The sequence below is a fragment of the Sus scrofa genome, chromosome 13, assembly GCF_000003025.6.
Source record: "Sus scrofa isolate TJ Tabasco breed Duroc chromosome 13, Sscrofa11.1, whole genome shotgun sequence".
Taxonomy (NCBI): domain Eukaryota; kingdom Metazoa; phylum Chordata; class Mammalia; order Artiodactyla; family Suidae; genus Sus; species Sus scrofa.
Window position 1 is genome coordinate 145,550,218 of NC_010455.5, and position 12,954 is coordinate 145,563,171.

General features: G+C 39.1%; 1 protein-coding gene across 47 annotated transcripts in view; it reads left to right on the forward strand.

The window, feature by feature from the left end:
• The window catches only part of ZBTB20 (zinc finger and BTB domain containing 20), an 812,500-nt gene that overhangs the window by 694,397 nt on the left and 105,149 nt on the right, over nucleotides 1-12,954 (forward strand). The gene's annotated exons all lie outside the window — the stretch shown is intronic.

A 12,954-nucleotide genomic window follows, 5' to 3' on the forward strand; every position in this document is an offset into this window, starting at 1 on the left:
GGTTTCCCTCTTAGCAAACTTTGGCAAAGAACATGGGCTTTGTAGCTAGACAAAATTGGATCCGCGTATGCTTGTCATAAAGTACTTTCTACTTTGTGAGTCTGGTTAAACCACAATCTTGGTGTGCCTCAGTTTCTTCACTTGAAGAAAAGAGGGTGATAATCTCTACTCTGGAAGGTTTTTATTAGGATTAAATAAGATAATATAGGTAAATCCCCCAACATAGTGTCTGAAACATGGTAGGCACTTAAATTATTTCTCTCCTCCCTTCTTTTTAGGAGAAATGCCTGGATGATACGATCACTTCTCTGGTCTTAAGTTTACTATTAGTGATTTTCCTCCATATCCAAATTTTTTGAACCAGTTGTATTCATTAAGTTTTAGCCACTCAATTTTTGTTCATCTCAAAGGAAATCATTCTGCTGTGGCATATACTGAAATATAACTGTAAGCGAAATGACTTGGAGATTAGGTAGTGTGTTGGAGCTAATAGACACATGGCTCAGCCAGGTTCTTTGCTTTATCCCCAGCTCCACCCTCATCCTTGACCTAAATACTCTCTCAGAGACTGGGCCTAAGCGGAGCAGCAAGGCTGAGAGAGCCCTGTTTCTGAGCTACTCAGGGCACTGAATTGGGGGTAGAGTCTGAGGGGAAAGCATGTCCAAATGCATAGAACAAGTAAAATCAATGGCTTTAGATTTCGTGTACTAGAAACATTCCACATGATTTCCAGTCTCTGACTACGATATAGTGCCTTCTCTCTTAATTCAAAATTAATGATTATATTTTATATTCATCCAATGGGAACAAGTTTGACTACTCGATTATTTTACATGATTGCGTGGCAGATGTAAAACTCTTTGAAACAGCACAAACTGTGTCTAATTAAAAGTCTTTTATTTTCATAAGATTTGCACATTGTTGGAGCTCAATATATGTTTGTCAAGTTAAAAATTTAACCAGTGGCTTCTTGACCACCTGACCATGACTGTGATGTAGGATGCTATTTTTACTGTCTAGCAATGTATTTTATATATATAGCTAGGTCCATATCTATAGATATCTCTCTCTCTCTCTCTCTCTCTCTCTCTCTCTGTATTTACATATATATATATTTTTTTTTTTTTTCTTAAATAAGAGCTCTTAAGGAGCCCAGTTCCATGGGATCACTGATAGCTCTGAATCCATCTGTGGATTCATTACTGATAAAATTGCCAACTGCATAATTGACTCTGTGACCATTGGCAAGTCCTCAGTTTCCTCACTTACAAAATGACTAGATTAAATAATCACTAAGGTAGGAAACCCTTCCAACTCCATAATTCTGTTTCTTCTCTCTAGTGAGAAATGACATGTGTTTTTGAGAGCTGTTTATGCTATTTTTTGAACTTAGTGCAAGTTTTTCCCCTAATGCAAGAATCACAATTGAAATCTACTAGGGGGGTGGGAATTTGTACTTGCTTTTAAAACTCAGAGCAGCCACTGAAACTGATGTCTTTTCATTTCAATTATTTATCATGTAGACACTGGAATTCAACGTGGTAGGGCCAGCCTGACCCCCTAGAGGAGCCTACCTTCATTTCCAAAAAGAAACTGAAAGCTGCCCAGATCCCCACTTCTGGAATCCTTCAGGACCTTCCTCTTTATTGGAAATGAGACTTGCTAGTTCCAATCTGGCTTCATAGATGCTCTTCTAGACTCACAGGATATGCTTGATGTTAATGACAGTCTGCCCTAGTCAGTCTCACCATTTCCGGGGGCGGGGGGGTATTTCTGGTGTTTCGTTTGTTTGTTTGTTTGTTTTTGATACCTGTATACTTACTGTTGTGTGTCATAGAGTCTCATTGTCCCTATCTGGAAAGTGGGGAGAGGGGTCCTTCTTTTTTTTCTCTTCATTTTACAAGGAAAAAAACCCTAAATTGGACCTTTTGGATTAACATCTTCTCTTTTTACATCTGAATTTCAAAATCCTCTTTAAATGACCAATTCTTAAGGTTTCCATTACTGACAGCTGCCTTTGGGCGTGTCTCACTGATTTTATGGTGGGCATTTCCCCTTTCTGCTTTTTGTGAATTTTCTGTGTCCTGGCCCTCTCTATTGTCCAAACAATAGCTCCCGCCACCACCCCCCCACCAACCAAGTTGAGGCTTCTTGATTACCAAAGTAACCATGCAGACTCTATTTCTTTGCATGTATTTATTTATCTATTTATTGCTTTTCTTTTATTGCTCTTCCAGATGCTCCCACATTCCTGAAGCAAAAGAAAGGTCTTAACATTTAATTTCTTACATAATAAATTTGGATAAGCACCCAAGTATTAAATTTTTATGAGTGCTAAGGGGAAGACCCAGGCAACAGACACCAAATCTTATTTTTGGACAGCTACTTTACCGTACAAATGTGCAGCAACCGGGTAGCCAGGTCTTACACATTTGAATAAAAGAACGGGATTGTTGCCTTGTCTGTGTCAGGACCTCCTCCTCTTTGGTCTGTAGTGCAGTTCTGCTTTGGTTTAATTAATCCATTAAGGTCTATCTTAACCCTAGTCAGTAATGATGGAGGGGCTCACCGGAGCCATCTAGAATGGGAGAAATTAGATGGATAATGATTTTTGTGCTGATGATGTGTTCTGTCTTTTTATATAGTTGATCCCGTGAGGGACATATTTCTTTGGTGTATTCCTACTGATGTTCTCAAGACAGATATATTACAGAGAAATAAATCAGACTATGAGATTTTGCTAGTGTCTAATTCTTGGTGTGTAAATTTAGTATTCTAAAATCAAAGTTATTTTTAAAAGCATATTTATATCAATATAATATTAAATAATTAAGAGGATGAGTGAAACTTAAGAGACTCACATTTGAGTATTATTTTTTATTATACTTAGATGCTGTTATAGAATATTTATGTTAATTGTCTTCTCACTACTCCCTCCTTCAAGAATAAACTGTTTAAGGTGGTTCTTCCTCAATCCAATTCAACAAGCGTTTACTGCTACCTACCACATGCATAGCAGTTGACAGTTCTCAAAAATCATGAGACTTGGCATTCCCTGGTGGCCTGGAGGATTGAGGATCTGGCAATGTCACTGCTATGTCTCAGGTCATTGCCATGGTGTGTGGGTTCTATCTCTGGCCTAGAACTTCCACATGCCACAGGTATGGCCAAAAAAAAACCAAAAAAACAAACAAACAAAAAACCGGGAGACTTAAGTAACTTTATCTGTCTTAAAGTAACAAAGCAGGATAGTTGGGTTATATATATATGTATATATATTATATATTATATTTAACTATTTGAAATCAAGACCTAAATTTGCAAGGCAGTAACTTAAGGAAGCTATTGGTTGGGTACTCACTGTGTTTTTCATACCATCCACGGAATTTAAAAGCAACTATAGTAACTACAACATACATTTAAAATACAGTAAATTTTTTAAAGTATGGTAAAACAGAGTGGTTTTTACCTTGTTTAGAGTATTGGCAACTGACTGCCCCGTAGTCTTAGAAATCTCTCTAGCAGAAGCAGCATTTCAGTTATAATTTGAAGGAGGGAAAGATGCTCTTCTAGTGTAAGGAATTATTCCACAGATGCAGGCCTATGTGGGAAAGGTTCAGAGATGGATTTTTCCACACAAAAAGGGAAGATTTTCAATGGGAAAAAACAGAATCTGGAGGAGATTTCCTTAGTGGATATACATGGGCCTTAGTGGCACCATTTTCTGACAGATTAAAAGAGCAAACCTACAAAGGGCTTTCAGTGCTAGGAGCTTGCAATTCATCATTGATCTGAAGCAGGATAGAGATCCACTGGATGACTGAAAAGGGAGCTATGACAGTCAAACCATTGAGAAGATGTTTGGAGTGAGGAAGCAGTTTTCATATCCTAGGTATGTTATGACCAAGAGCTAGCCAAGGACAATAATAAAAAACGTATATTTGACTTAAAATTGTTTTAAAATTTTTTATGTATTTCATAATTGACTATATATAAGAACACTTTTTTTCTTTTTTCTTTTTCTTTTTTTTTTTTGCTTTTTATGGCTGCACTTGGGGCATATGGCAGTTCCCAGGCTAGGGGTCAAATCAGACCTACAGCTGCCATCCACACCCACAGCCACAGCAATGTGGGATCCAAGCCATGTCTGTGACCTACACCAGAGCTCATGGCAATGCCGGATCCCTAACCCACTGAGCGAGGCCAGGGATCAAACCCATATCCTCATGGATACTAGTCGGATTCGTTTCCACTGAGCCAACACAAACTCCAAGAGCAAAATGTTTTAAGGTGTGAAAGTTTAACAGACATTTACGGCATTGGATGATGTCATGGACTGTAGTTTTATAGAATTTGGATACCATAATGATTTAAAAAGGATGGAGGAGAATTCCCATCATGGCTCAATGGTTAATGAGCCCAACTAGTATCCATGAAGACGAGGGTTTGATCCGGGGCCTCACTCAGTGGGTTAAGGATCTGGTGTTGCCATGAGCTGTGGTGTAGGTCACAGACACAGCTCAGATCCTGCATTGCTGTGGCTATGGTGGTACAGGCCAGCAGCTACAGCTCCTCTTCAACCCCTAGCCTGGGAACTTCCATATGCCACAGGTACAGTGCTAAAAAGACAAAAGACAAAAAAACAAACAAACAAACAAAAAGGACAGAGAGAGTGCTCCATAGGGAATTTGAGGTGCTAGCAGATTGTCTAATCAGAGGTATTCTGAAGAAGTGTTAAGTAAATTAACCTATTTAACCATAACTAAGAGAGGTAGATTATAGGAAAAGATGGATAAGTGCCTCAACCCCTAAAATGCATAAAGGAATGTATGCAAGAAGAAAAAACTATGAGCCTTAGGACAATGCCTTTTGAGGGACAGCATAGTTAGGAAGATAGTAAAGAGATATTGAGGGAATCATTGAAGGATAAGATTGAGCCAAGGTTTTAAGTTACAGAGGGCAAAGACAAAGGAAAAAGCCATTTTTAGAAGCTTTGTAGGGAAACAAGAAACTTGAAGGAACCTTGCAGGATCATCTCAGCCAATACCCAAATTCTGTGTGTGGGGCAGGGGAGGGAAACCTCAAAGAGAAAAGTCGTCATATAAACAGAGCTGATTTATAGGAGAGCCAAAAGTAGGGCACAGGGGTCTTTGATCTTGGTCACGAGCTACTTCCACTGTGCTGTGCTGCCTCTGTGAAGGACCTATGCAGTCACTTCTTGAAAATGTCCTGAAGTAGGCAAAGAAAGGCTGAATTTGTAAAGGCCAGACTGACACAAACTGACTTGTGTAAATCCATTGATAAAAGAAAAGGAGAGGGTGATGTTGAAATCTCCATCACTGTTTCAGCTCTGGCCAGGATGGTCGAAAGAATAAGGGAAGTGAACAGTTTTGAGTATTTCAGAGCAAATTCTTATTGCCCGCTAAGTATCAGAATCATATGTGTAAGCAGACATGACATGCACAGCTACACATTTTGCAAGTGTAGAAGCATATATATATATATATTGTTTAAATATCGACTCTTTTCAACTTGATCCTTAATAGTGAAGGAAAATTAAGGAGTTGCATGTTGAATTAAAATAATTAAAAATTGAACCTAGATTTGGTTGGTTAAAAAAAAAAAAGTGGGGAACTGAGACTGCCCTTCATTCTAAACTAAACTGAGAGACTGGTTTGCTTTGGATCTTGACTGGCTTCCTTCAGTACAGCCATGCAAAGCCCTGGCCACTGCTATAGTCCAGAAGACATACCATGCTTTGCTTGCTAAATATTTTTAAATCAGGCCCTTTTTTTCAGGAAAACCTCCTAGGTTTTGCCTGAGTAAGGACCATAAACTTGAGTCCATGCTAAGGACTCAAGTGAGAGATGGAGGAGATTCTGTGCAATTGTGACACATTGAAGGGGGCTCTCCTGCATAATGTGATCCATGTCCTTAGGAATAGAGCTTTGCTCCCATGTTAATACATTCTGGAAATTGCTCAAGAGGCAGCTTTGGCATTAGAATAGCAACTTTCAAAGCACTGAACGTCAGCACTTCTATTTCTCCTTCTTCTTGGCGTGCATTACATAAAGCTGGAAAGACTAATTGGCTAAATGAAGGGACTCAGTGTCGCAGAGTTGAAATCCTGGCATGTAAATGGAGAGGTGGGGAGAGACTTTGCATGCATATCTATATGGCCTCCCTTTGTGAATTATCATAATAGAAATGGTTCTGCCCCTTCTCTAGTTTCCCTGTGAGATGAGTTGGGGTGTGAAGTGCATGGCACAGAAATTCACCATGCTTTATATCTATGATTATTTGTCTCTGTGTGCATCTTTTCCACTCCTAAATTGCATGTTTACCTAAGGTTGCTGAATAATACATTGTTTTAAAAGATGTGTCCCTGAATTAAGGTTATTATGTGACAATTATAATATGGCTGCATACAGCTGAATACTGTAAGGGGAAGAAAAATCAGTAAATGACATTTTTAAAAGCAAACAAGGAAATAAATCTCTTATTTATTTTATAGGTGTTAGATCTGCTTCCTTGACCTCTGCCAAGCATATATAAAGACTGATCAGTGAGATCAAACATTTCCCATGAGACTGGTTCCCTTTGACAGCAGTCAACTTTAGCATGTGGGGTGTTTGAGTTCTTGTATCACACATAGGGTTTTTGTGAAAGAATATTTCAAGATAAGCTCTACAACTCATTTTTAACTTTTATAAAAAGCTGAAGTCTAGGACCATTTGGTCTACCTACCCTGCCTTCTAGCACCACTTTACCTAAATTGCTGTAGACAAAAGGAGACCACCAAAGTGTTTCATAAAACTTATGATAGGACATCACAGTACTTCATATGAGCATTTAACATTCTGAAATATGTCAGAATTTTATACTAACCTAAATCCCTGATGTTTCTCAAGCCCCCTTTTAAAATGTTTAATCTGAATTATAGATGGAGAACATCTATTAACACATCATCTTACTGATAACCATTATCAAATCACCTCTTAAAATATTTTGGGCAAGGAAAGAGGGAGAATTCTTTGACCTCTTCCCTGAACTCTCTCTAAGCTTTTTCCCATATCCATTAATTATGGAACTCTGAATCTCAAGGCTGATATTTAAAAATGGAGTGAATTTAAGTTATCCACTTCCTTGTTAACTGTTGTCATCATTTTATTTTTAAAGCACATTGTGTGCTTAGCAAAATTTATGAAAGCAGAACCAGATACAGTGATAGTCTACAATATAAATACCCACAGAGTAATAACTGTTAAAGTGTTGATTAAGTAAATAATTTGAAATCACCAAGTACAGTTGTATGAGGTTTTGTGGTCAGAGAGTGTTCCATGGAAGCTTAATGCTGAAAGGAGGTCTTGGCAATTCAACTGAAAGCTAGGTGAGTTTGTAACATTGGTAAAACCAAATTTGAGAATGGCAGATTTAACTTTTAAAGGTCAGATATTAAAATGTTGCCCTTTGACCATGGAAGAAAAGGCCTTGGCCTTGAGAAGAACTTGGGTAGGGCTAGGCTCTTATAAGCTAATAAATAGGAAATGCCATTTCCATGTTGCCTTCTACCCAAGAAGGGGATAAAATGCTGTGAACTTTGACTATTGTCAGTCATTGATCATGCCTCTCTAAATGTGAATGACCTTAAATATATATACCATCTTTTGGCCCAGTAGCTTATCATATAATTTCATTCATCTCATCAGTAAATGAATGTACACAAATATGAATGAATATAAATGTACAGGTATCCTTCTCTCTAAATGGGAAATGGGAAAGCTGAGGCTTAGTGTTACCTATATAATCAGTGAGAATCAAAACCAGAAATAAGCTTGATGTCTGGAATCCACAGCCTGTTTTTTCCAGGGCCAAGTGGAGCAAGTTATGTTTAGTTTGATTTTAATCCATTTCAGAATCTGGACCTCTTACAAAATGTCTGATTGTATCTTGTTTTTCCTGTAGATTTCTAGAAAGGGAGTTACAGTTGGGGGTGGAGGGTATATCTATTTTCTGACAATGAAATGTTTTTGCTCTTATAATCTCATCAGATGAATTACCAGAAAATTCATATTCTGTGTCAAACTCACACAAGGTGAGTAATGACAGGTGGCATTATATTCACAAAATGTACCTTCTTGCTGTGTGTTCCTCACACGTCAGACTAAAGTTGCTTTTACAAAGCTGTAACTGGAGATTACATAAGGTCCTGCCATGAGGTTTGTAGATTTTTGACACCAGAGAAGCAGAAGCAACAGCTCCAAAGGAGTCTCTACCCTTTGTTGTGTTTGAGCAGCTGCCATTTCGAGAAATCCCAGGACAAGGTAGGAAAGCCACAATTTGAACAGAAGATGCAGTGGTCTGAGCAAAACATAGTTCATCTTTCATTTCTCTTCATGTTGTAATCCTTCTGTCATGCCTCATTTTTTTTTTTAATCCGATGTCATGAGGAAGACAGAAAAACTGATTTAAATAGAATAAGGATTCCTCAGACTTCATTTACTTTGGTGTTCAGCAGGGCTGGAGAGGGGCTGCAGAAGCAGCTGTGGGACAGAGGTACCCTGGTGCTTGGCCCAGGGCTTGCAACAGATGAGGCCTCATGGTCATTCAGTGAGACACTGTACCAGAATATGGCTAGAAACACAGTGAAGTGTCAAGGGAGTGAGAGGAAGAAACAGAATAATGTCAGCCAGACAAGGGACATTGAGAGGTTCGCTGACCACAGAGAGCTGGGAAAAAAAAAAAAAGAAAGAAAGAAAGAAAGAAAGAAAGAAACTATAGTCTTAAAATGACTTTAATGTCTTCTTTTCCCCTTCATCAGGAAATTAGTGTTCTGAAAGTTATGTTTTTGAGTGTGTCCTGATGTATGTTTAAATCAGGAATGCATTTTTATGGCTGGGTTATAAACCCATCATAATGGTGCGGGGTTAAAATGGAATGCCTTCAAAAGGTAACCTATACCTACTGCAGACTTGAAACTCTATTAGCCCAGCTATTAAAACCAGGAGGACAAACTGTTTCTTCCCTGGATACAAAAGCTGTTAGGCTACAGCCTGACCCAGTACAAAAGTTTTCTGAATCTCTCTCCACTTTACAAAACGTCGGCTCATTGCTGCCGTCTGCAGTGAAGCTGTTTACAGCTCTGTGCTAAGTGGAAAGTTCAAATCAATTATTGTCCATTAGAGTTTAGGTATAACTGATGAAATATCCCCAGAGGAGTATTGTAAATGTATCAAGACGTCCTTCCCCATTATAGAAATGGGGACGCATAGTGAATTACTTACCTTCTCTCTTACCCTTAATGCCTCTGAAAGGCTGCTGGGCAGACAGAGCTTATCTTGCCTTGCTGGGATTTCAAGTGAGGACTTTACTATTTGGTGAACATGTGTAGTGAGTCGACAGAAATTTCAGGTTCCAGCTCCCTTTATAGCCCCACTAAACTCCCTTGTGGACATGAAGGCCTAAGAAAGAGAAGATATGGAAGAGAATCCTAAAAAATGCTTAAAACTGCAGCCCAGAAGCCCCCTGCTATCAAGTTCTTCTAGAAATGATTAGGTTCTTATTAATCAAATAGGAAAAGCTTTAGCCAAATTTTCAGCAAGTGGCAGTAAGATTTAATGTCAGATAATTTGTGCCAGGATGCTCTCTCCTTAAACTAGGTCTCTACACCAAGCTGCAGCCGGGCAGTAAAGGAGACCCACTCACTGCTCAAGTGTAAGAGGAATAGCATTCATTTCCCAGATCCCGTTACTCAGTTACAGAGTTGAACAGTGCCTTTCACCCTGTGAAGACCACAACTAAGAGAAAAAAAGAGGGTCTAATTTGTGATGTGCTATGACAGGAGATGGAATAGCGGTGCTTGAGTTTCTTTTAAGGTTGTGTTTACTTAGTCTCTCCCCTTAGTTCTGCCCATAGCTGTGCCCTGGAGATCCTAAGGCTGAAATACATGTGGACTCATCTTGTCATAGGGAAGCCCGGGTCTTATTCCTTGAGGTACTATGATTTTTCAAAAACCAGAAGTGACAGAAAGGTCAAGGAAACGCATCATTCTTCAGTATCAACCTTACTTCCCCCATGTATACAGGTGGGCAGGACACCTTTTTATTCAGAGATGGCCCATTTCAGTTCCTGGGGCTGCACTGCGGGAAAGTAGCGGAACACAATTCCAGCACAATCCCACAAGCCAGTCATAATGGGGATAAGAAGCATCTTTCAAATGCAGCCCTGATTTCTTAGTATTTCTTTAACTCCGAGGATAACTCCAAGGATGTTCCTGTCTCCTGACAGCTCTGTCCGTGGTGCTAAGTAGGAAATTGGCTGCATTTCTTCCCTGTGGCCCATACTGCTTACCCCCAACTCTCCTGGGGCTTCCAGTCATCTGTCTATAGAGTTGCTAATTGCTGCACAGTAAACCTGGTTGTGGTGAAAACCAAATTTCCAGGATATTTATTGGGTCAGATTTTTTTCTACGTCACTCAGGTAATGAGAGATGCCATGTTGTTTTTCACCCTCATCTAGGGAGGGCTGTTGCTTTTTTTTAAATTGCCAAGGAGCCCTCTGGAGTCTACCTTTGATTCCTAAACCATGGCAACTCCTTTGCCAAATCAGGTATTGTGAAAATTGTCACTCCCTCAAAGTGAGCAATCTGGCTTCGTGCCCATCCATATCCCCCTCTCCTCAAATGTACACCTAGCGCCACATCACCAGCTTCTAATAATTTATGGTATTCAAAGGATGAGTCCACTTTCCCCTCCACATTTGTAGTAATGGCCCTTGGCCTGCTGCACTCAACATGTGTCTCTTCGTACTCTACCTGGTATATCAGTTGTTTTGGCAACTTGGATTTTATAGTTGTTCCCTCTCAGTATTTTAGGGGAATTATTTCACATGCTATGTCTGAAACTAAAATTGAGTGATTAAATCTAAATTCTTTAAAACAATATTATATAAAGAGAATTTCAAATTTATCCCTTGTCTTAATGACATAATGCTAAAAACAAAAACAAACAAACAAAAAAACTGCATAGAGCTATATCTTTCTTTAATGGAGTAAAGCATTTGGATCCTATACCTGAAAAGCAGCCTAAATAATAAAGCATTAAATATATACCCCCAGTACTAAATGTGTGTTTTGACTTATTTTCCTGCCCCATTATTCTGGGTAAGAGTGTCAGTCCTTTTAAAATCAGCTTCCCTGTGCTGAGGCCCATTTTGCCTGCCCTCTCCTGAATATCAGCCAGCACACCCAGAGATTGCTAATATGCTTGCTCAGATTTTAAAGAGTAGTACTGATTTTCAAGTTCCTTTGAGCTGTTATTTGTGTTCCAAATTATCTTACTGCGCCTGTATTAATTTTATGTTTCCAAAAGTAAGCTCCATGTATTTCAAGGCAGCACGGTTTCTTTTTTACATTTTCCAGGGAACTGGTGTTTTTAATGTCATGTGAGGACAACATTACACAATGGATCTTTGGCAGGGATACACAGAAATGAATACCGTGTGCGAACAAACATTAAATGGCAGTCTTAATTACAGAGTTTGACTCTGTTGTTTTTAATGCCCTTCAATTTTATAATTTGATGGAAAATGCATCAACACAGCTATTTTCTTTCTACCCTAAATGATTAAAGATTGATATATCCCCGAGCCATAGTAGCTTGTTAGATCCGTTGGATCAGGTAGGTCTTACATTTCATCCACTAGAGGGCAGTAAGGATACACATCCACACCAACCAATATGTGCAACATATGGTCGATGTGGAAACATAGTAGCCATAGCTTTCCTGTGTATGAAAAATTCCCATTACAGTGTTGCTTCACTTATAATTATATTGAAAGTAAACACTAATTCACAGACGGACTACGCATATTTTATTTCAACATACCCTACTAGTGTTTTGTCTACTCTAGTTTAAAATGCCCTGAGTAATGAAACTTCCACTCCTTCCCTTGGGAAGCTATATCAAACCCCAACTGTTTCACTGCCTGGATTTATTTTAATGTACTCAAGATCTATCAGTCCTCCTTCAAGTTCATTTCAACTCTGTTATGTACTCCCGTTTCTCTCACAATAAAGCTAGTTCAACCCTGGAAAGCAAATGTTCATGGAGCTCCTACTATGTGTCAGGCACTGCTAAGTGACAACTGACAAGGGTTGCAGCTCTGCATTAGAGGGGTGTGCATGAGTCAGAAAGCTAATGGAGAAGCTCTTCCAAGTTAAACATCCAGAGAGAATTGGGCCTAAGTTCTAAAGTGAGTGATGTATATAAAGCTATCACAGCTTGGGGAAGTTTTTCTTTGTGCTTAGATTTCTGCATCAGAATTCAAAAGGTATTACAAAAGCATAGTAACATCAGATAGCACCTAGAGCACGGTGAGGTGCGCAGCTGACACAGCAGTGGGTTCATGCCAAGGAAATGGCCTGGATGTTTACTAATGAAGGTTTGCACCTTCTCCCTTTTTCAGCTGGTTGTCAGATAAGTCTAGAAGCTGCAGAACCTATACTGGGGCTCTTTATGCTCATTTATGGAGGATAGTAATTGGGTCTGTGCATCTACCCAAGGTAGCAGCACCTTCCTATAGATCATGTTGGACTGTCTATTTTCTAACATTGACTTTCTGGGTCCAATCTAGGTCACACTTATGCACACTACACTGTGGGAAAGAGGTCCAGGTTCATATGCAATACTCTGATTTGCATCATTAGTTTCTTGGCATATACTTTGATTATTAAGTATCTGAGGGGAGGGGAGGGGAAATCCAAGCCAAGAAAGTTCCTTTAAGGCTAAAACTCACAATTACACAGTTGTTAAAAGACCTTTCTTCCTATGCATTAGAGACATAGCAAGATTTTTTGCTCTATTGAGTATATTCATCTGGAGGGATTTCCATAAAGCTGTCCTGAACATCAACAGCAATCCTGCACTAAACATGTATGCAAACAAGAACTGCTCA